Here is a 24262-nt window from a genome sequence, read left to right as displayed (position 1 = left end):
ATTAGGCCACCAATATTTTCTGGACTTTAGGGGGTCTAGGATGCCTGTAAACCCCTTTTTTGGGCCTTCAAAGTTGTCAACATTTTTGCAGGCCTGAAATGCATTTTAAGGCCTTTTTTGGGATGCTAACATATTCTGAACTATCAGGGGTGTAGGATGCATTTTTTGTGCCAAAAATAGTTTTGGGAATTTCAGTGGTCTATGATGCAGGTTAATGCCCCTTTCAGGCTGCAAATGATTTTGGGACATGCAGAGCTCTCTGACACAGTTTTTAGGCCACCACCATTTTCTGGACTTTAAGGGGTCTAGGATGCCTGCAAACCCCTTTTTTGGTCCTTCAAAGTTTTCGACCTTTTTGCCGGCCGAAAATGCATTGTAAGGCCTTTTTTGGGATGCTAACATATACTGAACTTTCAAGGGTGAAGGATGCATTTTTTGTGCCAAAATATTTTTGGGAATTTTAGTGGTCTATGATGCGGGTTAATGCCCCTTTCAGGCTGCAAATGATTTTGGGACATGTAGAGCTCTCTGGCACAGTTTTTTGGCTACCAACATTTTCTGGACTTTAGGGGGTCTAGGATGCCTGTAAACCCCTTTTTTGGGCCTTCAAAGTTTTCAACATTTTTGCAGGCCTAACATGCACTTTTAGGCATTTTTTGGGATGCTAACATATTCTGAACTATCAGGGGTGTAGGATGCATTTTTTGTGCCAAAATATTTTTGGGAATTTTAGTAGTCTATGATGCGGGTTAATGCCCCTTTCAGGCTGCAAATGATTTTGGGACATGCAGAGCTCTCTGGCACAGTTTTTGGGCCACCAACATTTTCTGGACTTTAGGGGGTCTAGGATGCCTGTAAATCCCTTTTTTGGGCCTTCAAAGTTTTCAACATTTTTGCAGGCCTAAGATGCATTTTTAGGCCTTTTTTGGGCTACTAACATATACTGAACTTTCAAGGGTGTAGGATGCATTTTTTGTGCCAAAAATATTTTTGGGAATTTCAGGGGTCTGGGATGCGGGTTAATGCCCCTTTCAGGCTGCAAATGATTTTGGGACATGCAGAGCTCTCTGGCACAGTTTTTGGGCCATCAAAATTGTCTGGACTTTAGGGGGTCTAGGATGCCTGTAAAGCACTTTTTTGGGCCTTCAAAGTTTTCAACAGTTTTGCAGGCCTAAGATGCATTTTTAGGCATTTTTTGGGCTGCTAACCTATACTGAACTTTCAAGGGTGTAGGATGCATTTTTTGTGCCAAAAATATTTTTGGGAATTTCAGGGGTCTGGGATGCGGGTTAATGCCCCTTTCAGGCTGCAAATGTTTTTGGGATATTCAGAGCTATCTGACACAGTTATTAGGCCACCAATATTTTCTGGACTTTAGGGGGTCTAGGATGCCTGTAAACCCCTTTTTTGGGCCTTCAAAGTTTTCAACATTTTTGCAGGCCTAAGATACATTTTAAGGACTTTTGGGCTGCTAACATATTCTGAACTATCAGGGGTGTAGGATGCATTTTTTGTGCCAAAAATAGTTTTGGGAATTTCAGTGGTCTAGCATGCGGGTTGATGCCCCTTTCAGGCTTCAAATGATTTTGGGACATGCAGAGCTCTCTGGCACAGTTTTTGGGCCAACAACATTTTCTGGACTTTAGGAGGTCTAGGATGCTTGTAAACCCCTTTTTGGGCCTTCTAAGTTTTCAACATTTTTGCCGGCGTAAAATGCATTTTTGGCCTTTTTTGGGCTGATAACATATACTGAACTTTCAAGGGTGTAGGATGTATTTTTTGTGCCAAGATATTTTTGGGAATTTTAGTGGTCTTTGATGCAGGTTAATGCCCCTTTCAGGCTGCAAATGATTTTGGGACATGCAGAGCTCTCTGGCACAGTTTTTGGGCCACCAACATTTTCTAGACTTTAGGGGGTCTAGGATGCCTGTAAACCACTTTTTTGGGCCTTCAAAGTTTTCAACATTTTTGCAGGCCTAAGATGCATTTTTAGGCATTTTTTGGGCTGCAAACATACACTGAACTTTCAAGGGCGTAGGATGCATGTTTTGTGCCAAAAATAATTTTTGAATTTCAGGGGTCTGGGATGCGGGTTAATGCCCCTTCCAGGCTGCAAATGTTTTTGGGATATTCAGAGCTATCTGACACAGTTATTAGGCCACCAACATTTTCTGGACTTTAGGGGGTCTAGGATGCCTGTAAACCCCTTTTTTGGGCCTTCAAAGTTTTCAACATTTTTGCAGTCCTAAGATGCATTTTTAGGCATTTTTTGGGCTGCTAACATATACTGAACTTTCAAGGGTGTAGGATGCATTTTTTGTGCCAAAAATATTTTTGGGAATTTCAGGGGTCTGGGATGCGGGTTAATGCCCCTTTCAGGCTGCAAATGATTTTGGGACATGCAGAGCTCTCTGGCACAGTTTTTGGGCCACCAACATTTTCTGGACTTTAAGGGGTCTAGGATGCCTGTAACCCCCTTTTTTGGGCCTTCAAAGTTTTCACTATTTTTGCAGGCCTAAGATGCATTTTTAGGCCTTTTTTGAGCTGCTAACATATACTCAGCTTTCAAGGGTGTAGGAATGAATTTTTTGTGCCAAAAGTATTTTTGGGAATTTCAGTGGTCTAGGATGCGGGTTAATGCCCCTTTCAGGCTGCAAATAATTTTGGGACATGGAGAGCTGTCTGGCACAGTTTTTGGACCACCAATATTTTCTGGACTTTCGGGGGTCTAGGATGCCTGTAAACCCCTTTTTTGGGCCTTCAAAGTTTTCAACCTTTATACAGGCCGAAAATGCATTTTAAGGCCTTTTTTGGGCTGCTAACATATTCTCAACTTACAGGAGTGTAGGATGCATTTTTTGTGCCAAAATATATTTGGGAATGTTAGTGGTCTATGATGCTGGTTAATGCCCCTTTCAGGCTGCAAACGATTTTGGGACATGTAGAGCCCTCTGGCACAGTTTTTGGGCCACCAACATTTTCTGGACTTTAGGGGGTCTAGGATGCCTGTAAACCCCTTTTTTGGGCCTTCAAAGTTTTCAACATTTTTGCAGGCCTAAGATCCATTTTTAGGCATTTTTTGGGATGCTAACATATACTGAACTTTCAAGGGTGTAGGATGCATTTTTTGTGCCAAAGGTATTTTTGGGAATTTTAGTGGTCTGTGAAGCGGGTTAATGCCCCTTTCAGGCTGAAAATGATTTTGGGACATGTAGAGCTCTCTGGCACAGTTTTTGGGCCACCAACAGTTTCTGGACTTTAGGGGGTCTAGGATGCCTGTAAACCCCTTTTTTGGGCCTTCAAAGTTTTCAACCTTTTTGCAGGCCGAAAATGCATTTTAAGGCCTTTTTTGGGCTGCTAACATATTATGAACTTGCAGGGGTGTAGGATGCATTTGTTGTGCCAAAATATTTTTGGGAATTTTAGTAGTCTATGATGCGGGTTAATGCCCCTTTCAGGCTGCAAATGATTTTGGGACATGCAGAGCTCTCTGGCACGGTTTTTGGGCCACCAACATTTTCTAGACTTTAGGGGGTCTAGGATGCCTGTAAACCACTTTTTTGGGCCTTCAAAGTTTTCAACATTTTTGCAGGCCTAAGATGCATTTTTAGGCATTTTTTGGGCTGCAAACATACACTGAACTTTCAAGGGCGTAGGATGCATGTTTTGTGCCGAAAATATTTTTTGAATTTCAGGGGTCTGGGATGCGGGTTAATGCCCCTTCCAGGCTGCAAATGTTTTTGGGATATTCAGAGCTATCTGACACAGTTATTAGGCCACCAACATTTTCTGGACTTTAGGGGGTCTAGGATGCCTGTAAACCCCTTTTTTGGGCCTTCAAAGTTTTCAACATTTTTGCAGTCCTAAGATGCATTTTTAGGCATTTTTTGGGCTGCTAACATATACTGAACTTTCAAGGGTGTAGGATGCATTTTTTGTGCCAAAAATATTTTTGGGAATTTCAGGGGTCTGGGATGCGGGTTAATGCCCCTTTCAGGCTGCAAATGATTTTGGGACATGCAGAGCTCTCTGGCACAGTTTTTGGGCCACCAACATTTTCTGGACTTTAAGGGGTCTAGGATGCCTGTAACCCCCTTTTTTGGGCCTTCAAAGTTTTCACTATTTTTGCAGGCCTAAGATGCATTTTTAGGCCTTTTTTGAGCTGCTAACATATACTCAGCTTTCAAGGGTGTAGGAATGAATTTTTTGTGCCAAAAGTATTTTTGGGAATTTCAGTGGTCTAGGATGCGGGTTAATGCCCCTTTCAGGCTGCAAATAATTTTGGGACATGGAGAGCTGTCTGGCACAGTTTTTGGACCACCAATATTTTCTGGACTTTCGGGGGTCTAGGATGCCTGTAAACCCCTTTTTTGGGCCTTCAAAGTTTTCAACCTTTATACAGGCCGAAAATGCATTTTAAGGCCTTTTTTGGGCTGCTAACATATTCTCAACTTACAGGAGTGTAGGATGCATTTTTTGTGCCAAAATATATTTGGGAATGTTAGTGGTCTATGATGCTGGTTAATGCCCCTTTCAGGCTGCAAACGATTTTGGGACATGTAGAGCCCTCTGGCACAGTTTTTGGGCCACCAACATTTTCTGGACTTTAGGGGGTCTAGGATGCCTGTAAACCCCTTTTTTGGGCCTTCAAAGTTTTCAACATTTTTGCAGGCCTAAGATCCATTTTTAGGCATTTTTTGGGATGCTAACATATACTGAACTTTCAAGGGTGTAGGATGCATTTTTTGTGCCAAAGGTATTTTTGGGAATTTTAGTGGTCTGTGAAGCGGGTTAATGCCCCTTTCAGGCTGAAAATGATTTTGGGACATGTAGAGCTCTCTGGCACAGTTTTTGGGCCACCAACAGTTTCTGGACTTTAGGGGGTCTAGGATGCCTGTAAACCCCTTTTTTGGGCCTTCAAAGTTTTCAACCTTTTTGCAGGCCGAAAATGCATTTTAAGGCCTTTTTTGGGCTGCTAACATATTATGAACTTGCAGGGGTGTAGGATGCATTTGTTGTGCCAAAATATTTTTGGGAATTTTAGTAGTCTATGATGCGGGTTAATGCCCCTTTCAGGCTGCAAATGATTTTGGGACATGCAGAGCTCTCTGGCACGGTTTTTGGGCCACCAACATTTTCTAGACTTTAGGGGGTCTAGGATGCCTGTAAACCACTTTTTTGGGCCTTCAAAGTTTTCAACATTTTTGCAGGCCTAAGATGCATTTTTAGGCATTTTTTGGGCTGCAAACATACACTGAACTTTCAAGGGCGTAGGATGCATGTTTTGTGCCGAAAATATTTTTTGAATTTCAGGGGTCTGGGATGCGGGTTAATGCCCCTTCCAGGCTGCAAATGTTTTTGGGATATTCAGAGCTATCTGACACAGTTATTAGGCCACCAACATTTTCTGGACTTTAGGGGGTCTAGGATGCCTGTAAACCCCTTTTTTGGGCCTTCAAAGTTTTCAACATTTTTGCAGGCCTAAGATGCATTTTTAGGCTTTGTTTGGGCTGCTAACATATACTGAACTTTCAAGGGTGTAGGATGCATTTTTTGTGCCAAAAATATTTTTGGGAATTTCAGGGGTCTGGGATGCGGGTTAATGCCCCTTTCAGGCTGCAAATGATTTTGGGACATGCAGAGCTCTCTGGCACAGTTTTTGGGCCACCAACATTTTCTGGACTTTAGGGGGTCTAGGATGCCTGTAAACCACTTTTTTTGGGCCTTCAAAGTTTTCAACATTTTTGCAGGCCTAAGATGCAATTTAAGGCCATTTGGGCTGCTAACATATTCTGAACTTTCAGGGGTGTAGGATGCATTTTTTGTGCTAAAATATTTTTGGGAATTTTAGTGGTCTATGATGTGGGTTAATGCCCCTTTCAGGCTGCAAATGATTTTGGGACATGCAGAGCTCTCTGGCACAGTTTTTGGGCCACCAACATTTTCTGGACTTTAGGGGGTCTAGGATGCCTGTAAACCCCTTTTTTGGGCCTTCAAAGTTTTCAACATTTTTTCAGGCCTAAGATGCATTTTAAGGCCTTTTTTGGGCTGCTAACATATTCTGAACTTTCAGGGGTGTAGGATGCATTTTTTGTGCCAAAAATATTTTTGGGAATTTCAGGGGTCTGGGATGCGGGTTAATGCCCCTTCCAGGCTGCAAATGTTTTTGGGATATTCAGAGCTATCTGACAATTGTTAGGCCACCAATATTTTCTGGACTTTAGGGGGTCTAGGATGCCTGTAAACCCCTTTTTTTGGTCCTTCAAAGTTTTCAACCTTTTTGCAGGCCGAAAAATGCATTTTAAGGCCTTTTTTGGGTTGCTAACATATTATGAACTTGCAGGGGTGTAGGATGCATTTTTTGTGCCAAAATATTTTTGGGAATTTTAGGCGTCTATGATGCGGGTTAATGCCCCTTTCAGGCTGCAAATGATTTTTGGACATGCAGAGCTCTCTGGCACAGTTTTTGGGCCACCAACATTTTCTGGACTTTAGGGGGTCTAGGATGCCTGTAAACCCCTTTTTTGGTCCTTCAAAGTTTTCAACATTTTTGCAGGCCTAAAATGCATTTTTAGGCCTTTTTTGTGCTGCTAACATATACTGAACTTTCAAGGGTGTAGGATGCATTTTTTGTGCCAAAAATATTTTTGGGAATTTCAGGGGTCTGGGATGCGGGTTAATGCCCCTTTCAGGCTGCAAATGATTTTGGGACATGCAGAGCTCTCTGGCACAGTTTTTGGACCACCAATATTTTCTGGACTTTAGGGGGTCTAGGATGCCTGTAAACCCCTTTTTTGGGCCTTCAAAGTTTTCAACCTTTATACAGGCCGAAAATGCATTTTAAGGCCTTTTTTGGGCTGCTAACATATTCTCAACTTGCAGGAGTGTAGGATGCATTTTTTGTGCCAAAATATTTTTGGGAATGTTAGTGGTCTATGATGCTGGTTAATGCCCCTTTCAGGCTGCAAACGATTTTGGGACATGTAGAGCTCTCTGGCACAGTTTTTGGGCCACCAACATTTTCTGGACTTTAGGGGGTCTAGGATGCCTGTAAACCCCTTTTTTGGGCCTTCAAAGTTTTCAACATTTTTGCAGGCCTAAGATGCATTTTTAGGCATTTTTGGGATGCTAACATATACTGAACTTTCAAGGGTGTAGGATGCATTTTTTGTGCCAAAGGTATTTTTGGGAATTTTAGTGGTCTATGAAGCGGGTTAATGCCCCTTTCAGGCTGCAAACGATTTTGGGACATGTAGAGCTCTCTGGCACAGTTTTTGGGCCACCAACATTTTCTGGACTTTAGGGGGTCTAGGATGCCTGTAAACCCCTTTTTTGGGCCTTCAAAGTTTTCAACATTTTTGCAGGCCTAAGATGCATTTTTAGGCATTTTTTGGGATGCTAACATATACTGAACTTTCAAGGGTGTAGGATGCATTTTTTGTGCCAAAAGTATTTTTGGGAATTTTAGTGGTCTGTGAAGCGGGTTAATGCCCCTTTCAGGCTGAAAATGATTTTGGGACATGTAGAGCTCTCTGGCACAGTTTTTGGGCCACCAACATTTTCTGTACTTTAGGGGGTCTAGGATGCCTGTAAACCCCTTTTTTGGGCCTTCAAAGTTTTCAACCTTTTTGCAGGCCGAAAATGCATTTTAAGGCCTTTTTTGGGCTGCTAACATATTATGAACTTGCAGGGGTGTAGGATGCATTTGTTGTGCCAAAATATTTTTGGGAATTTTAGTAGTCTATGATGCGGGTTAATGCCCCTTTCAGGCTGCAAATGATTTTGGGACATGCAGAGCTCTCTGGCACAGTTTTTGGCCCACCAACATTTTCTGGACTTTAGGGATGCCTGTAAACCCCTTTTTTGGGCCTTCAAAGTTTTCAACATTTTTGCAGGCCTAAGATGCATTTTAAGGACTTTTGGGCTGCTAACATATTCTGAACTATAAGGGGTGTAGGATGCATTTTTTCTGCCAAAAATAGTTTTGGGAATTTCAGTGGTCTAGCATGCGGGTTAATGCCCCTTTCAGGCTTCAAATGATTTTGGGACATGCAGAGCTCTCTGGCACAGTTTTTGGGCCAACAACATTTTCTGGACTTTAGGAGGTCTAGGATGCTTGTAAACCCCTTTTTGGGCCTTCTAAGTTTTCAACATTTTTGCCGGCGTAAAATGCATTTTAGGCCTTTTTTGGGCTGATAACATATTATGAACTTGCAGGGGTGTAGGATACATTTTTTGTGCCAAAATATTTTTGGGAATTTTAGTGGTCTATGATGCGGGTTAATGCCCCTTTCAGGCTGCAAATGATTTTGGGACATGCAGAGCTCTCTGGCACAGTTTTTGGGCCACCAAAATTTTCTGGACTTTAGGGGGTCTAGGATGCCTGTAAACCCCTTTTTTGGGCCTTCAAAGTTGTCAACATTTTTGCAGGCCTAAGATGCATTTTAAGGCCTTTTTTGGGATGCTAACATATTCTGAACTATCAGGGGTGTAGGATGCATTTTTTGTGCCAAAAATAGTTTTGGGAATTTCAGTGGTCTATGATGCAGGTTAATGCCCCTTTCAGGCTGCAAATGATTTTGGGACATGCAGAGCTCTCTGACACAGTTTTTAGGCCACCACCATTTTCTGGACTTTAAGGGGTCTAGGATGCCTGCAAACCCCTTTTTTGGTCCTTCAAAGTTTTCGACCTTTTTGCCGGCCGAAAATGCATTGTAAGGCCTTTTTTGGGATGCTAACATATACTGAACTTTCAAGGGTGAAGGATGCATTTTTTGTGCCAAAATATTTTTGGGAATTTTAGTGGTCTATGATGCGGGTTAATGCCCCTTTCAGGCTGCAAATGATTTTGGGACATGTAGAGCTCTCTGGCACAGTTTTTTGGCTACCAACATTTTCTGGACTTTAGGGGGTCTAGGATGCCTGTAAACCCCTTTTTTGGGCCTTCAAAGTTTTCAACATTTTTGCAGGCCTAACATGCACTTTTAGGCATTTTTTGGGATGCTAACATATTCTGAACTATCAGGGGTGTAGGATGCATTTTTTGTGCCAAAATATTTTTGGGAATTTTAGTAGTCTATGATGCGGGTTAATGCCCCTTTCAGGCTGCAAATGATTTTGGGACATGCAGAGCTCTCTGGCACAGTTTTTGGGCCACCAACATTTTCTGGACTTTAGGGGGTCTAGGATGCCTGTAAATCCCTTTCTTGGGCCTTCAAAGTTTTCAACATTTTTGCAGGCCTAAGATGCATTTTTAGGCCTTTTTTGGGCTACTAACATATACTGAACTTTCAAGGGTGTAGGATGCATTTTTTGTGCCAAAAATATTTTTGGGAATTTCAGGGGTCTGGGATGCGGGTTAATGCCCCTTTCAGGCTGCAAATGATTTTGGGACATGCAGAGCTCTCTGGCACAGTTTTTGGGCCATCAAAATTGTCTGGACATTAGGGGGTCTAGGATGCCTGTAAAGCACTTTTTTGGGCCTTCAAAGTTTTCAACAGTTTTGCAGGCCTAAGATGCATTTTTAGGCATTTTTTGGGCTGCTAACCTATACTGAACTTTCAAGGGTGTAGGATGCATTTTTTGTGCCAAAAATATTTTTGGGAATTTCAGGGGTCTGGGATGCGGGTTAATGCCCCTTTCAGGCTGCAAATGTTTTTGGGATATTCAGAGCTATCTGACACAGTTATTAGGCCACCAATATTTTCTGGACTTTAGGGGGTCTAGGATGCCTGTAAACCCCTTTTTTGGGCCTTCAAAGTTTTCAACATTTTTGCAGGCCTAAGATACATTTTAAGGACTTTTGGGCTGCTAACATATTCTGAACTATCAGGGGTGTAGGATGCATTTTTTGTGCCAAAAATAGTTTTGGGAATTTCAGTGGTCTAGCATGCGGGTTGATGCCCCTTTCAGGCTTCAAATGATTTTGGGACATGCAGAGCTCTCTGGCACAGTTTTTGGGCCAACAACATTTTCTGGACTTTAGGAGGTCTAGGATGCTTGTAAACCCCTTTTTGGGCCTTCTAAGTTTTCAACATTTTTGCCGGCGTAAAATGCATTTTAGGCCTTTTTTGGGCTGATAACATATACTGAACTTTCAAGGGTGTAGGATGTATTTTTTGTGCCAAGATATTTTTGGGAATTTTAGTGGTCTTTGATGCAGGTTAATGCCCCTTTCAGGCTGCAAATGATTTTGGGACATGCAGAGCTCTCTGGCACAGTTTTTGGGCCACCAACATTTTCTAGACTTTAGGGGGTCTAGGATGCCTGTAAACCACTTTTTTGGGCCTTCAAAGTTTTCAACATTTTTGCAGGCCTAAGATGCATTTTTAGGCATTTTTTGGGCTGCAAACATACACTGAACTTTCAAGGGCGTAGGATGCATGTTTTGTGCCAAAAATAATTTTTGAATTTCAGGGGTCTGGGATGCGGGTTAATGCCCCTTCCAGGCTGCAAATGTTTTTGGGATATTCAGAGCTATCTGACACAGTTATTAGGCCACCAACATTTTCTGGACTTTAGGGGGTCTAGGATGCCTGTAAACCCCTTTTTTGGGCCTTCAAAGTTTTCAACATTTTTGCAGGCCTAAGATGCATTTTTAGGCATTTTTTGGGCTGCTAACATATACTGAACTTTCAAGGGTGTAGGATGCATTTTTTGTGCCAAAAATATTTTTGGGAATTTCAGGGGTCTGGGATGCGGGTTAATGCCCCTTTCAGGCTGCAAATGATTTTGGGACATGCAGAGCTCTCTGGCACAGTTTTTGGGCCACCAACATTTTCTGGACTTTAAGGGGTCTAGGATGCCTGTAACCCCCTTTTTTGGGCCTTCAAAGTTTTCACTATTTTTGCAGGCCTAAGATGCATTTTTAGGCCTTTTTTGAGCTGCTAACATATACTCAGCTTTCAAGGGTGTAGGAATGAATTTTTTGTGCCAAAAGTATTTTTGGGAATTTCAGTGGTCTAGGATGCGGGTTAATGCCCCTTTCAGGCTGCAAATGATTTTGGGACATGGAGAGCTGTCTGGCACAGTTTTTGGACCACCAATATTTTCTGGACTTTCGGGGGTCTAGGATGCCTGTAAACCCCTTTTTTGGGCCTTCAAAGTTTTCAACCTTTATACAGGCCGAAAATGCATTTTAAGGCCTTTTTTGGGCTGCTAACATATTCTCAACTTACAGGAGTGTAGGATGCATTTTTTGTGCCAAAATATATTTGGGAATGTTAGTGGTCTATGATGCTGGTTAATGCCCCTTTCAGGCTGCAAACGATTTTGGGACATGTAGAGCCCTCTGGCACAGTTTTTGGGCCACCAACATTTTCTGGACTTTAGGGGGTCTAGGATGCCTGTAAACCCCTTTTTTGGGCCTTCAAAGTTTTCAACATTTTTGCAGGCCTAAGATCCATTTTTAGGCATTTTTTGGGATGCTAACATATACTGAACTTTCAAGGGTGTAGGATGCATTTTTTGTGCCAAAGGTATTTTTGGGAATTTTAGTGGTCTGTGAAGCGGGTTGATGCCCCTTTCAGGCTGAAAATGATTTTGGGACATGTAGAGCTCTCTGGCACAGTTTTTGGGCCACCAACAGTTTCTGGACTTTAGGGGGTCTAGGATGCCTGTAAACCCCTTTTTTGGGCCTTCAAAGTTTTCAACCTTTTTGCAGGCCGAAAATGCATTTTAAGGCCTTTTTTGGGCTGCTAACATATTATGAACTTGCAGGGGTGTAGGATGCATTTGTTGTGCCAAAATATTTTTGGGAATTTTAGTAGTCTATGATGCGGGTTAATGCCCCTTTCAGGCTGCAAATGATTTTGGGACATGCAGAGCTCTCTGGCACGGTTTTTGGGCCACCAACATTTTCTAGACTTTAGGGGGTCTAGGATGCCTGTAAACCACTTTTTTGGGCCTTCAAAGTTTTCAACATTTTTGCAGGCCTAAGATGCATTTTTAGGCATTTTTTGGGCTGCAAACATACACTGAACTTTCAAGGGCGTAGGATGCATGTTTTGTGCCAAAAATATTTTTTGAATTTCAGGGGTCTGGGATGCGGGTTAATGCCCCTTCCAGGCTGCAAATGTTTTTGGGATATTCAGAGCTATCTGACACAGTTATTAGGCCACCAACATTTTCTGGACTTTAGGGGGTCTAGGATGCCTGTAAACCCCTTTTTTGGGCCTTCAAAGTTTTCAACATTTTTGCAGGCCTAAGATGCATTTTTAGGCTTTGTTTGGGCTGCTAACATATACTGAACTTTCAAGGGTGTAGGATGCATTTTTTGTGCCAAAAATATTTTTGGGAATTTTAGTGGTCTATGAAGCGGGTTAATGCCCCTTTCAGGCTGCAAATGATTTTGGGACATGCAGAGCTCTCTGGCACAGTTTTTGGGCCACCAACATTTTCTGGACTTTAGGGGGTCTAGGATGCCTGTAAACCACTTTTTTTGGGCCTTCAAAGTTTTCAACATTTTTGCAGGCCTAAGATGCAATTTAAGGCCATTTGGGCTGCTAACATATTCTGAACTTTCAGGGGTGTAGGATGCATTTTTTGTGCTAAAATATTTTTGGGAATTTTAGTGGTCTATGATGTGGGTTAATGCCCCTTTCAGGCTGCAAATGATTTTGGGACATGCAGAGCTCTCTGGCACAGTTTTTGGGACACCAACATTTTCTGGACTTTAGGGGGTCTAGGATGCCTGTAAACCCCTTTTTTGGGCCTTCAAAGTTTTCAACATTTTTTCAGGCCTAAGATGCATTTTAAGGCCTTTTTTGGGCTGCTAACATATTCTGAACTTTCAGGGGTGTAGGATGCATTTTTTGTGCCAAAAATATTTTGGGGAATTTCAGGGGTCTGGGATGCGGGTTGATGCCCCTTCCAGGCTGCAAATGTTTTTGGGATATTCAGAGCTATCTGACAATTGTTAGGCCACCAATATTTTCTGGACTTTAGGGGGTCTAGGATGCCTGTAAACCCCTTTTTTTGGTCCTTCAAAGTTTTCAACCTTTTTGCAGGCCGAAAAATGCATTTTAAGGCCTTTTTTGGGTTGCTAACATATTATGAACTTGCAGGGGTGTAGGATGCATTTTTTGTGCCAAAATATTTTTGGGAATTTTAGGCGTCTATGATGCGGGTTAATGCCCCTTTCAGGCTGCAAATGATTTTTGGACATGCAGAGCTCTCTTGCACAGTTTTTGGGCCACCAACATTTTCTGGACTTTAGGGGGTCTAGGATGCCTGTAAACCCCTTTTTTGGTCCTTCAAAGTTTTCAACATTTTTGCAGGCCTAAAATGCATTTTTAGGCCTTTTTTGTGCTGCTAACATATACTGAACTTTCAAGGGTGTAGGATGCATTTTTTGTGCCAAAAATATTTTTGGGAATTTCAGGGGTCTGGGATGCGGGTTAATGCCCCTTTCAGGCTGCAAATGATTTTGGGACATGCAGAGCTCTCTGGCACAGTTTTTGGGCCACCAACATTTTCTGGACTTTAAGGGGTCTAGGATGCCTGTAACCCCCTTTTTTGGGCCTTCAAAGTTTTCACTATTTTTGCAGGCCTAAGATGCATTTTTAGGCCTTTTTTGGGCTGCTAACATATACTGAGCTTTCAATGGTGTAGGAATGAATTTTTTGTGCCAAAAGTATTTTTGGGAATTTCAGTGGTCTAGGATGCGGGTTAATGCCCCTTTCAGGCTGCAAATGATTTTGGGACATGGAGAGCTGTCTGGCACAGTTTTTGGACCACCAATATTTTCTGGACTTTAGGGGGTCTAGGATGCCTGTAAACCCCTTTTTTGGGCCTTCAAAGTTTTCAACCTTTATACACGCCGAAAATGCATTTTAAGGCCTTTTTTGGGCTGCTAACATATTCTCAACTTGCAGGAGTGTAGGATGCATTTTTTGTGCCAAAATATTTTTGGGAATGTTAGTGGTCTATGATGCTGGTTAATGCCCCTTTCAGGCTGCAAACGATTTTGGGACATGTAGAGCTCTCTGGCACAGTTTTTGGGCCACCAACATTTTCTGGACTTTAGGGGGTCTAGGATGCCTGTAAACCCCTTTTTTGGGCCTTCAAAGTTTTCAACATTTTTGCAGGCCTAAGATGCATTTTTAGGCCTTTTTTGGGCTACTAACATATACTGAACTTTCAAGGGTGTAGGATGCATTTTTTGTGCCAAAAATATTTTTGGGAATTTCAGGGGTCTGGGATGCGGGTTAATGCCCCTTTCAGGCTGCAAATGATTTTGGGACATGCAGAGCTCTCTGGCACAGTTTTTGGGCCATCAAAATTGTCTGGACTTTAGGGGGTCTAGGATGCCTGTAAAGCACTTTTTTGGGCCTTCAAAGTTTTCAACAGTTTTGCAGGCCTAAGATGCATTTTTAGGCATTTTTTGGGCTGCTAACCTATACTGAACTTTCAAGGGTGTAGGATGCATTTTTTGTGCCAAAAATATTTTTGGGAATTTCAGGGGTCTGGGATGCGGGTTAATGCCCCTTTCAGGCTGCAAATGTTTTTGGGATATTCAGAGCTATCTGACACAGTTATTAGGCCACCAATATTTTCTGGACTTTAGGGGGTCTAGGATGCCTGTAAACCCCTTTTTTGGGCCTTCAAAGTTTTCAACATTTTTGCAGGCCTAAGATACATTTTAAGGACTTTTGGGCTGCTAACATATTCTGAACTATCAGGGGTGTAGGATGCATTTTTTGTGCCAAAAATAGTTTTGGGAATTTCAGTGGTCTAGCATGCGGGTTGATGCCCCTTTCAGGCTTCAAATGATTTTGGGACATGCAGAGCTCTCTGGCACAGTTTTTGGGCCAACAACATTTTCTGGACTTTAGGAGGTCTAGGATGCTTGTAAACCCCTTTTTGGGCCTTCTAAGTTTTCAACATTTTTGCCGGCGTAAAATGCATTTTAGGCCTTTTTTGGGCTGATAACATATACTGAACTTTCAAGGGTGTAGGATGTATTTTTTGTGCCAAGATATTTTTGGGAATTTTAGTGGTCTTTGATGCAGGTTAATGCCCCTTTCAGGCTGCAAAAGATTTTGGGACATGCAGAGCTCTCTGGCACAGTTTTTGGGCCACCAACATTTTCTAGACTTTAGGGGGTCTAGGATGCCTGTAAACCACTTTTTTGGGCCTTCAAAGTTTTCAACATTTTTGCAGGCCTAAGATGCATTTTTAGGCATTTTTTGGGCTGCAAACATACACTGAACTTTCAAGGGCGTAGGATGCATGTTTTGTGCCAAAAATAATTTTTGAATTTCAGGGGTCTGGGATGCGGGTTAATGCCCCTTCCAGGCTGCAAATGTTTTTGGGATATTCAGAGCTATCTGACACAGTTATTAGGCCACCAACATTTTCTGGACTTTAGGGGGTCTAGGATGCCTGTAAACCCCTTTTTTGGGCCTTCAAAGTTTTCAACATTTTTGCAGGCCTAAGATGCATTTGTAGGCATTTTTTGGGCTGCTAACATATACTGAACTTTCAAGGGTGTAGGATGCATTTTTTGTGCCAAAAATATTTTTGGGAATTTCAGGGGTCTGGGATGCGGGTTAATGCCCCTTTCAGGCTGCAAATGATTTTGGGACATGCAGAGCTCTCTGGCACAGTTTTTGGGCCACCAACATTTTCTGGACTTTAAGGGGTCTAGGATGCCTGTAACCCCCTTTTTGGGCCTTCAAAGTTTTCACTATTTTTGCAGGCCTAAGATGCATTTTTAGGCCTTTTTTGAGCTGCTAACATATACTCAGCTTTCAAGGGTGTAGGAATGAATTTTTTGTGCCAAAAGTATTTTTGGGAATTTCAGTGGTCTAGGATGCGGGTTAATGCCCCTTTCAGGCTGCAAATGATTTTGGGACATGGAGAGCTGTCTGGCACAGTTTTTGGACCACCAATATTTTCTGGACTTTCGGGGGTCTAGGATGCCTGTAAACCCCTTTTTTGGGCCTTCAAAGTTTTCAACCTTTATACAGGCCGAAAATGCATTTTAAGGCCTTTTTTGGGCTGCTAACATATTCTCAACTTACAGGAGTGTAGGATGCATTTTTTGTGCCAAAATATATTTGGGAATGTTAGTGGTCTATGATGCTGGTTAATGCCCCTTTCAGGCTGCAAACGATGTTGGGACATGTAGAGCCCTCTGGCACAGTTTTTGGGCCACCAACATTTTCTGGACTTTAGGGGGTCTAGGATGCCTGTAAACCCCTTTTTTGGGCCTTCAAAGTTTTCAACATTTTTGCAGGCCTAAGATCCATTTTTAGGCATTTTTTGGGATGCTAACATATACTGAACTTTCAAGGGTGTAGGATGCATTTTTTGTGCCAAAGGTATTTTTGGGAATTTTAGTGGTCTGTGAAGCGGGTTAATGCCCCTTTCAGGCTGAAAATGATTTTGGGACATGTAGAGCTCTCTGGCACAGTTTTTGGGCCACCAACAGTTTCTGGACTTTAGGGGGTCTAGGATGCCTGTGAACCCCTTTTTTGGGCCTTCAAAGTTTTCAACCTTTTTGCAGGCCGAAAATGCATTTTAAGGCCTTTTTTGGGCTGCTAACATATTATGAACTTGCAGGGGTGTAGGATGCATTTGTTGTGCCAAAATATTTTTGGGAATTTTAGTAGTCTATGATGCGGGTTAATGCCCCTTTCAGGCTGCAAATGATTTTGGGACATGCAGAGCTCTCTGGCACGGTTTTTGGGCCACCAACATTTTCTAGACTTTAGGGGGTCTAGGATGCCTGTAAACCACTTTTTTGGGCCTTCAAAGTTTTCAACATTTTTGCAGGCCGAAAATGCATTTTTAGGCATTTTCTGGGCTGCAAACATACACTGAACTTTCAAGGGCGTAGGATGCATGTTTTGTGCCAAAAATATTTTTTGAATTTCAGGGGTCTGGGATGCGGGTTAATGCCCCTTCCAGGCTGCAAATGTTTTTGGGATATTCAGAGCTATCTGACACAGTTATTAGGCCACCAACATTTTCTGGACTTTAGGGGGTCTAGGATGCCTGTGAACCCCTTTTTTGGGCCTTCAAAGTTTTCAACATTTTTGCAGGCCTAAGATGCATTTTTAGGCTTTGTTTGGGCTGCTAACATATACTGAACTTTCAAGGGTGTAGGATGCATTTTTTGTGCCAAAAATATTTTTGGGAATTTCAGGGGTCTGGGATGCGGGTTAATGCCCCTTTCAGGCTGCAAATGATTTTGGGACATGCAGAGCTCTCTGGCACAGTTTTTGGGCCACCAACATTTTCTGGACTTTAGGGGGTCTAGGATGCCTGTAAACCACTTTTTTTGGGCCTTCAAAGTTTTCAACATTTTTGCAGGCCTAAGATGCAATTTAAGGCCATTTGGGCTGCTAACATATTCTGAACTTTCAGGGGTGTAGGATGCATTTTTTGTGCTAAAATATTTTTGGGAATTTTAGTGGTCTATGATGTGGGTTAATGCCCCTTTCAGGCTGCAAATGATTTTGGGACATGCAGAGCTCTCTGGCACAGTTTTTGGGCCACCAACATTTTCTGGACTTTAGGGGGTCTAGGATGCCTGTAAACCCCTTTTTTGGGCCTTCAAAGTTTTCAACATTTTTTCAGGCCTAAGATGCATTTTAAGGCCTTTCTTGGGCTGCTAACATATTCTGAACTTTCAGGGGTGTAGGATGCATTTTTTGTGCCAAAAATATTTTTGGGAATTTCAGGGGTCTGGGATGCGGGTTAATGCCCCTTCCAGGCTGCAAATGTTTTTGGGATATTCAGAGCTATCTGACAATTGTTAGGCCACCAATATTTTCTGGACTTTAGGGGGTCTAGGATGCCTGTAAACCCCTTTTTTTGGTCCTTCAAAGTTTTCAACCTTTTTGCAGGCCGAAAAATGCATTTTAAGGCCTTTTTTGGGTTGCTAACATATTATGAACTTGCAGGGGTGTAGGATGCATTTTTTGTGCCAAAATATTTTTGGGAATTTTAGGCGTCTATGATGCGGGTTAATGCCCCTTTCAGGCTGCAAATGATTTTTGGACATGCAGAGCTCTCTGGCACAGTTTTTGGGCCACCAACATTTTCTGGACTTTAGGGGGTCTAGGATGCCTGTAAACCCCTTTTTTGGTCCTTCAAAGTTTTCAACATTTTTGCAGGCCTAAAATGCATTTTTAGGCCTTTTTTGTGCTGCTAACATATACTGAACTTTCAAGGGTGTAGGATGCATTTTTTGTGCCAAAAATATTTTTGGGAATTTCAGGGGTCTGGGATGCGGGTTAATGCCCCTTTCAGGCTGCAAATGATTTTGGGACATGCAGAGCTCTCTGGCACAGTTTTTGGGCCACCAACATTTTCTGGACTTTAAGGGGTCTAGGATGCCTGTAACCCCCTTTTTTGGGCCTTCAAAGTTTTCACTATTTTTGCAGGCCTAAGATGCATTTTTAGGCCTTTTTTGGGCTGCTAACATATACTGAGCTTTCAATGGTGTAGGAATGAATTTTTTGTGCCAAAAGTATTTTTGGGAATTTCAGTGGTCTAGGATGCGGGTTAATGCCCCTTTCAGGCTGCAAATGATTTTGGGACATGGAGAGCTGTCTGGCACAGTTTTTGGACCACCAATATTTTCTGGACTTTAGGGGGTCTAGGATGCCTGTAAACCCCTTTTTTGGGCCTTCAAAGTTTTCAACCTTTATACAGGCCGAAAATGCATTTTAAGGCCTTTTTTGGGCTGCTAACATATTCTCAACTTGCAGGAGTGTAGGATGCATTTTTTGTGCCAAAATATTTTTGGGAATGTTAGTGGTCTATGATGCTGGTTAATGCCCCTTTCAGGCTGCAAACGATTTTGGGACATGTAGAGCTCTCTGGCACAGTTTTTGGGCCACCAACATTTTCTGGACTTTAGGGGTTCTAGGATGCCTGTAAACCCCTTTTTTGGGCCTTCAAAGTTTTCAACATTTTTGCAGGCCTAAGATGCATTTTTAGGCATTTTTTGGGATGCTAACATATACTGAACTTTCAAGGGTGTAGGATGCATTTTTTGTGCCAAAGGTATTTTTGGGAATTTTAGTGGTCTATGAAGCGGGTTAATGCCCCTTTCAGGCTGCAAACGATTTTGGGACATGTAGAGCTCTCTGGCACAGTTTTTGGGCCACCAACATTTTCTGGACTTTAGGGGGTCTAGGATGCCTGTAAACCCCTTTTTTGGGCCTTCAAAGTTTTCAACATTTTTGCAGGCCTAAGATGCATTTTTAGGCATTTTTTGGGATGCTAACATATACTGAACTTTCAAGGGTGTAGGATGCATTTTTTGTGCCAAAAGTATTTTTGGGAATTTTAGTGGTCTGTGAAGCGGGTTAATGCCCCTTTCAGGCTGCAAATGATTTTGGGACATGCAGAGCTCTCTGGCACAGTTTTTGGCCCACCAACATTTTCTGGACTTTAGGGATGCCTGTAAACCCCTTTTTTGGGCCTTCAAAGTTTTCAACATTTTTGCAGGCCTAAGATGCATTTTAAGGACTTTTGGGCTGCTAACATATTCTGAACTATAAGGGGTGTAGGATGCATTTTTTCTGCCAAAAATAGTTTTGGGAATTTCAGTGGTCTAGCATGCGGGTTAATGCCCCTTTCAGGCTTCAAATGATTTTGGGACATGCAGAGCTCTCTGGCACAGTTTTTGGGCCAACAACATTTTCTGGACTTTAGGAGGTCTAGGATGCTTGTAAACCCCTTTTTGGGCCTTCTAAGTTTTCAACATTTTTGCCGGCGTAAAATGCATTTTAGGCCTTTTTTGGGCTGATAACATATTATGAACTTGCAGGGGTGTAGGATACATTTTTTGTGCCAAAATATTTTTGGGAATTTTAGTGGTCTATGATGCGGGTTAATGCCCCTTTCAGGCTGCAAATGATTTTGGGACATGCAGAGCTCTCTGGCACAGTTTTTGGGCCACCAAAATTTTCTGGACTTTAGGGGGTCTAGGATGCCTGTAAACCCCTTTTTTGGGCCTTCAAAGTTGTCAACATTTTTGCAGGCCTAAGATGCATTTTAAGGCCTTTTTTGGGATGCTAACATATTCTGAACTATCAGGGGTGTAGGATGCATTTTTTGTGCCAAAAATAGTTTTGGGAATTTCAGTGGTCTATGATGCAGGTTAATGCCCCTTTCAGGCTGCAAATGATTTTGGGACATGCAGAGCTCTCTGACACAGTTTTTAGGCCACCACCATTTTCTGGACTTTAAGGGGTCTAGGATGCCTGCAAACCCCTTTTTTGGTCCTTCAAAGTTTTCGACCTTTTTGCCGGCCGAAAATGCATTGTAAGGCCTTTTTTGGGATGCTAACATATACTGAACTTTCAAGGGTGAAGGATGCATTTTTTGTGCCAAAATATTTTTGGGAATTTTAGTGGTCTATGATGCGGGTTAATGCCCCTTTCAGGCTGCAAATGATTTTGGGACATGTAGAGCTCTCTGGCACAGTTTTTTGGCTACCAACATTTTCTGGACTTTAGGGGGTCTAGGATGCCTGTAAACCCCTTTTTTGGGCCTTCAAAGTTTTCAACATTTTTGCAGGCCTAACATGCACTTTTAGGCATTTTTTGGGATGCTAACATATTCTGAACTATCAGGGGTGTAGGATGCATTTTTTGTGCCAAAATATTTTTGGGAATTTTAGTAGTCTATGATGCGGGTTAATGCCCCTTTCAGGCTGCAAATGATTTTGGGACATGCAGAGCTCTCTGGCACAGTTTTTGGGCCACCAACATTTTCTGGACTTTAGGGGGTCTAGGATGCCTGTAAATCCCTTTTTTGGGCCTTCAAAGTTTTCAACATTTTTGCAGGCCTAAGATGCATTTTTAGGCCTTTTTTGGGCTACTAACATATACTGAACTTTCAAGGGTGTAGGATGCATTTTTTGTGCCAAAAATATTTTTGGGAATTTCAGGGGTCTGGGATGCGGGTTAATGCCCCTTTCAGGCTGCAAATGATTTTGGGACATGCAGAGCTCTCTGGCACAGTTTTTGGGCCATCAAAATTGTCTGGACTTTAGGGGGTCTAGGATGCCTGTAAAGCACTTTTTTGGGCCTTCAAAGTTTTCAACAGTTTTGCAGGCCTAAGATGCATTTTTAGGCATTTTTTGGGCTGCTAACCTATACTGAACTTTCAAGGGTGTAGGATGCATTTTTTGTGCCAAAAATATTTTTGGGAATTTCAGGGGTCTGGGATGCGGGTTAATGCCCCTTTCAGGCTGCAAATGTTTTTGGGATATTCAGAGCTATCTGACACAGTTATTAGGCCACCAATATTTTCTGGACTTTAGGGGGTCTAGGATGCCTGTAAACCCCCTTTTTTGGTCCTTCAAAGTTTTCAACCTTTTTGCAGGCCGAAAAATGCATTTTAAGGCCTTTTTTGGGTTGCTAACATATTATGAACTTGCAGGGGTGTAGGATGCATTTTTTGTGCCAAAATATTTTTGGGAATTTTAGGCGTCTATGATGCGGGTTAATGCCCCTTTCAGGCTGCAAATGATTTTTGGACATGCAGAGCTCTCTGGCACAGTTTTTGGGCCACCAACATTTTCTGGACTTTAGGGGGTCTAGGATGCCTGTAAACCCCTTTTTTGGTCCTTCAAAGTTTTCAACATTTTTGCCGGCGTAAAATGCATTTTAGGCCTTTTTTAGGCTGATAACATATACTGAACTTTCAAGGGTGTAGGATGTATTTTTTGTGCCAAGATATTTTTGGGAATTTTAGTGGTCTTTGATGCAGGTTAATGCCCCTTTCAGGCTGCAAATGATTTTGGGACATGCAGAGCTCTCTGGCACAGTTTTTGGGCCACCAACATTTTCTAGACTTTAGGGGGTCTAGGATGCCTGTAAACCACTTTTTTGGGCCTTCAAAGTTTTCAACATTTTTGCAGGCCTAAGATGCATTTTTAGGCATTTTTTGGGCTGCAAACATACACTGAACTTTCAAGGGCGTAGGATGCATGTTTTGTGCCAAAAATAATTTTTGAATTTCAGGGGTCTGGGATGCGGGTTAATGCCCCTTCCAGGCTGCAAATGTTTTTGGGATATTCAGAGCTATCTGACACAGTTATTAGGCCACCAACATTTTCTGGACTTTAGGGGGTCTAGGATGCATGTAAACCCCTTTTTTGGGCCTTCAAAGTTTTCAACATTTTTGCAGGCCTAAGATGCATTTTTAGGCATTTTTTGGGCTGCTAACATATACTGAACTTTCAAGGGTGTAGGATGCATTTTTTGTGCCAAAAATATTTTTGGGAATTTCAGGGGTCTGGGATGCGGGTTAATGCCCCTTTCAGGCTGCAAATGATTTTGGGACATGCAGAGCTCTCTGGCACAGTTTTTGGGCCACCAACATTTTCTGGACTTTAAGGGGTCTAGGATGCCTGTAACCCCCTTTTTTGGGCCTTCAAAGTTTTCAACATTTTTGCAGGCCTAAGATGCATTTTTAGGCCTTTTTTGGGCTGCTAACATATTCTGAACTATCAGGGGTGTAGGATGCATTTTTTGTGCCAAAATATTTTTGGGAATTTTATTGGTCTATGATGCGGGTTAATGCCCCTTTCAGGCTGCAAACGATTTTGGGACATGCAGAGCTCTCTGGCACAGTTTTTAAGCCACCAATATTTCCTGGACTTTAGGGGGTCTAGGATGCCTGTAAACCACTTTTTTTGGGCCTTCAAAGTTTTCAACATTTTTGCAGGCCTAAGATGCAATTTAAGGCCTTTTGAGCTGCTAACATATTCTGAACTATCAGGGGTGTAGGATGCATTTTTTGTGCCAAAAATATTTTTGGGAATTTCAGGGGTCTGGGATGCGGGTTAATGCCCCTTTCAGCCTGCAAATGTTTTTGGGATATTCAGAGCTATCTGACACAGTTATTAGGCCACCAATATTTTCTGGACTTTAGGGGGTCTAGGATGCCTGTAAACCCCTTTTTTGGGCCTTCAAAGTTGTCAACATTTTTGCAGGCCTGAAATGCATTTTAAGGCCTTTTTTGGGATGCTAACATATTCTGAACTATCAGGGGTGTAGGATGCATTTTTTGTGCCAAAAATAGTTTTGGGAATTTCAGTGGTCTATGATGCAGGTTAATGCCCCTTTCAGGCTGCAAATGATTTTGGGACATGCAGAGCTCTCTGACACAGTTTTTAGGCCACCACCATTTTCTGGACTTTAAGGGGTCTAGGATGCCTGCAAACCCCTTTTTTGGTCCTTCAAAGTTTTCGACCTTTTTGCCGGCCGAAAATGCATTGTAAGGCCTTTTTTGGGATGCTAACATATACTGAACTTTCAAGGGTGAAGGATGCATTTTTTGTGCCAAAATATTTTTGGCAATTTTAGTGGTCTATGATGCGGGTTAATGCCCCTTTCAGGCTGCAAATGATTTTGGGACATGTAGAGCTCTATGGCACAGTTTTTTGGCTACCAACATTTTCTGGACTTTAGGGGGTCTAGGATGCCTGTAAACCCCTTTTTTGGGCCTTCAAAGTTTTCAACATTTTTGCAGGCCTAAGATGCACTTTTAGGCATTTTTTGGGATGCTAACATATACTGAACTTTCAAGGGTGTAGGATGCATTTTTTGTGCCAAAAGTATTTTTGGGAATTTTAGTGGTCTATGAAGCGGGTTAATGCCCCTTTCAGGCTGCAAATGATTTTGGGACATGTAGAGCTCTCTGGCACAGTTTTTGGGCCACCAACATTTTCTGGACTTTAGGGGGTCTAGGATGCCTGTAAACCCCTTTTTTGGGCCTTCAAAGTTTTCAACCTTTTTGCAGGCCGAAAATGCATTTTAAGGCCTTTTTTGGGCTGCTAACATATTATGAACTTGCAGGGGTGTAGGATGCATTTTTTGTGCCAAAATATTTTTGGGAATTTTAGTAGTCTATGATGCGGGTTAATGCCCCTTTCAGGCTGCAAATGATTTTGGGACATGCAGAGCTCTCTGGCACAGTTTTTGGGCCACCAACATTTTCTGGGCTTTAGGGGGTCTAGGATGCCTGTAAATCCCTTTTTTGGGCCTTCAAAGTTTTCAACATTTTTGCAGGCCTAAGATGCATTTTTAGGCCTTTTTTGGGCTACTAACATATACTGAACTTTCAAGGGTGTAGGATGCATTTTTTGTGCCAAAAATATTTTTGGGAATTTCAGGGGTCTGGGATGCGGGTTAATGCCCCTTTCAGGCTGCAAATGATTTTGGGACATGCAGAGCTCTCTGGCACAGTTTTTGGGCCATCAAAATTGTCTGGACTTTAGGGGGTCTAG

Source organism: Ambystoma mexicanum, chromosome 6q, assembly GCF_040938575.1.
Source record: "Ambystoma mexicanum isolate Mex_15411 chromosome 6q, UKY_AmexF1_1, whole genome shotgun sequence".
Classification (NCBI taxonomy): Eukaryota; Metazoa; Chordata; class Amphibia; order Caudata; family Ambystomatidae; genus Ambystoma; species Ambystoma mexicanum.
This window is presented reverse-complemented; position numbering follows the sequence as displayed.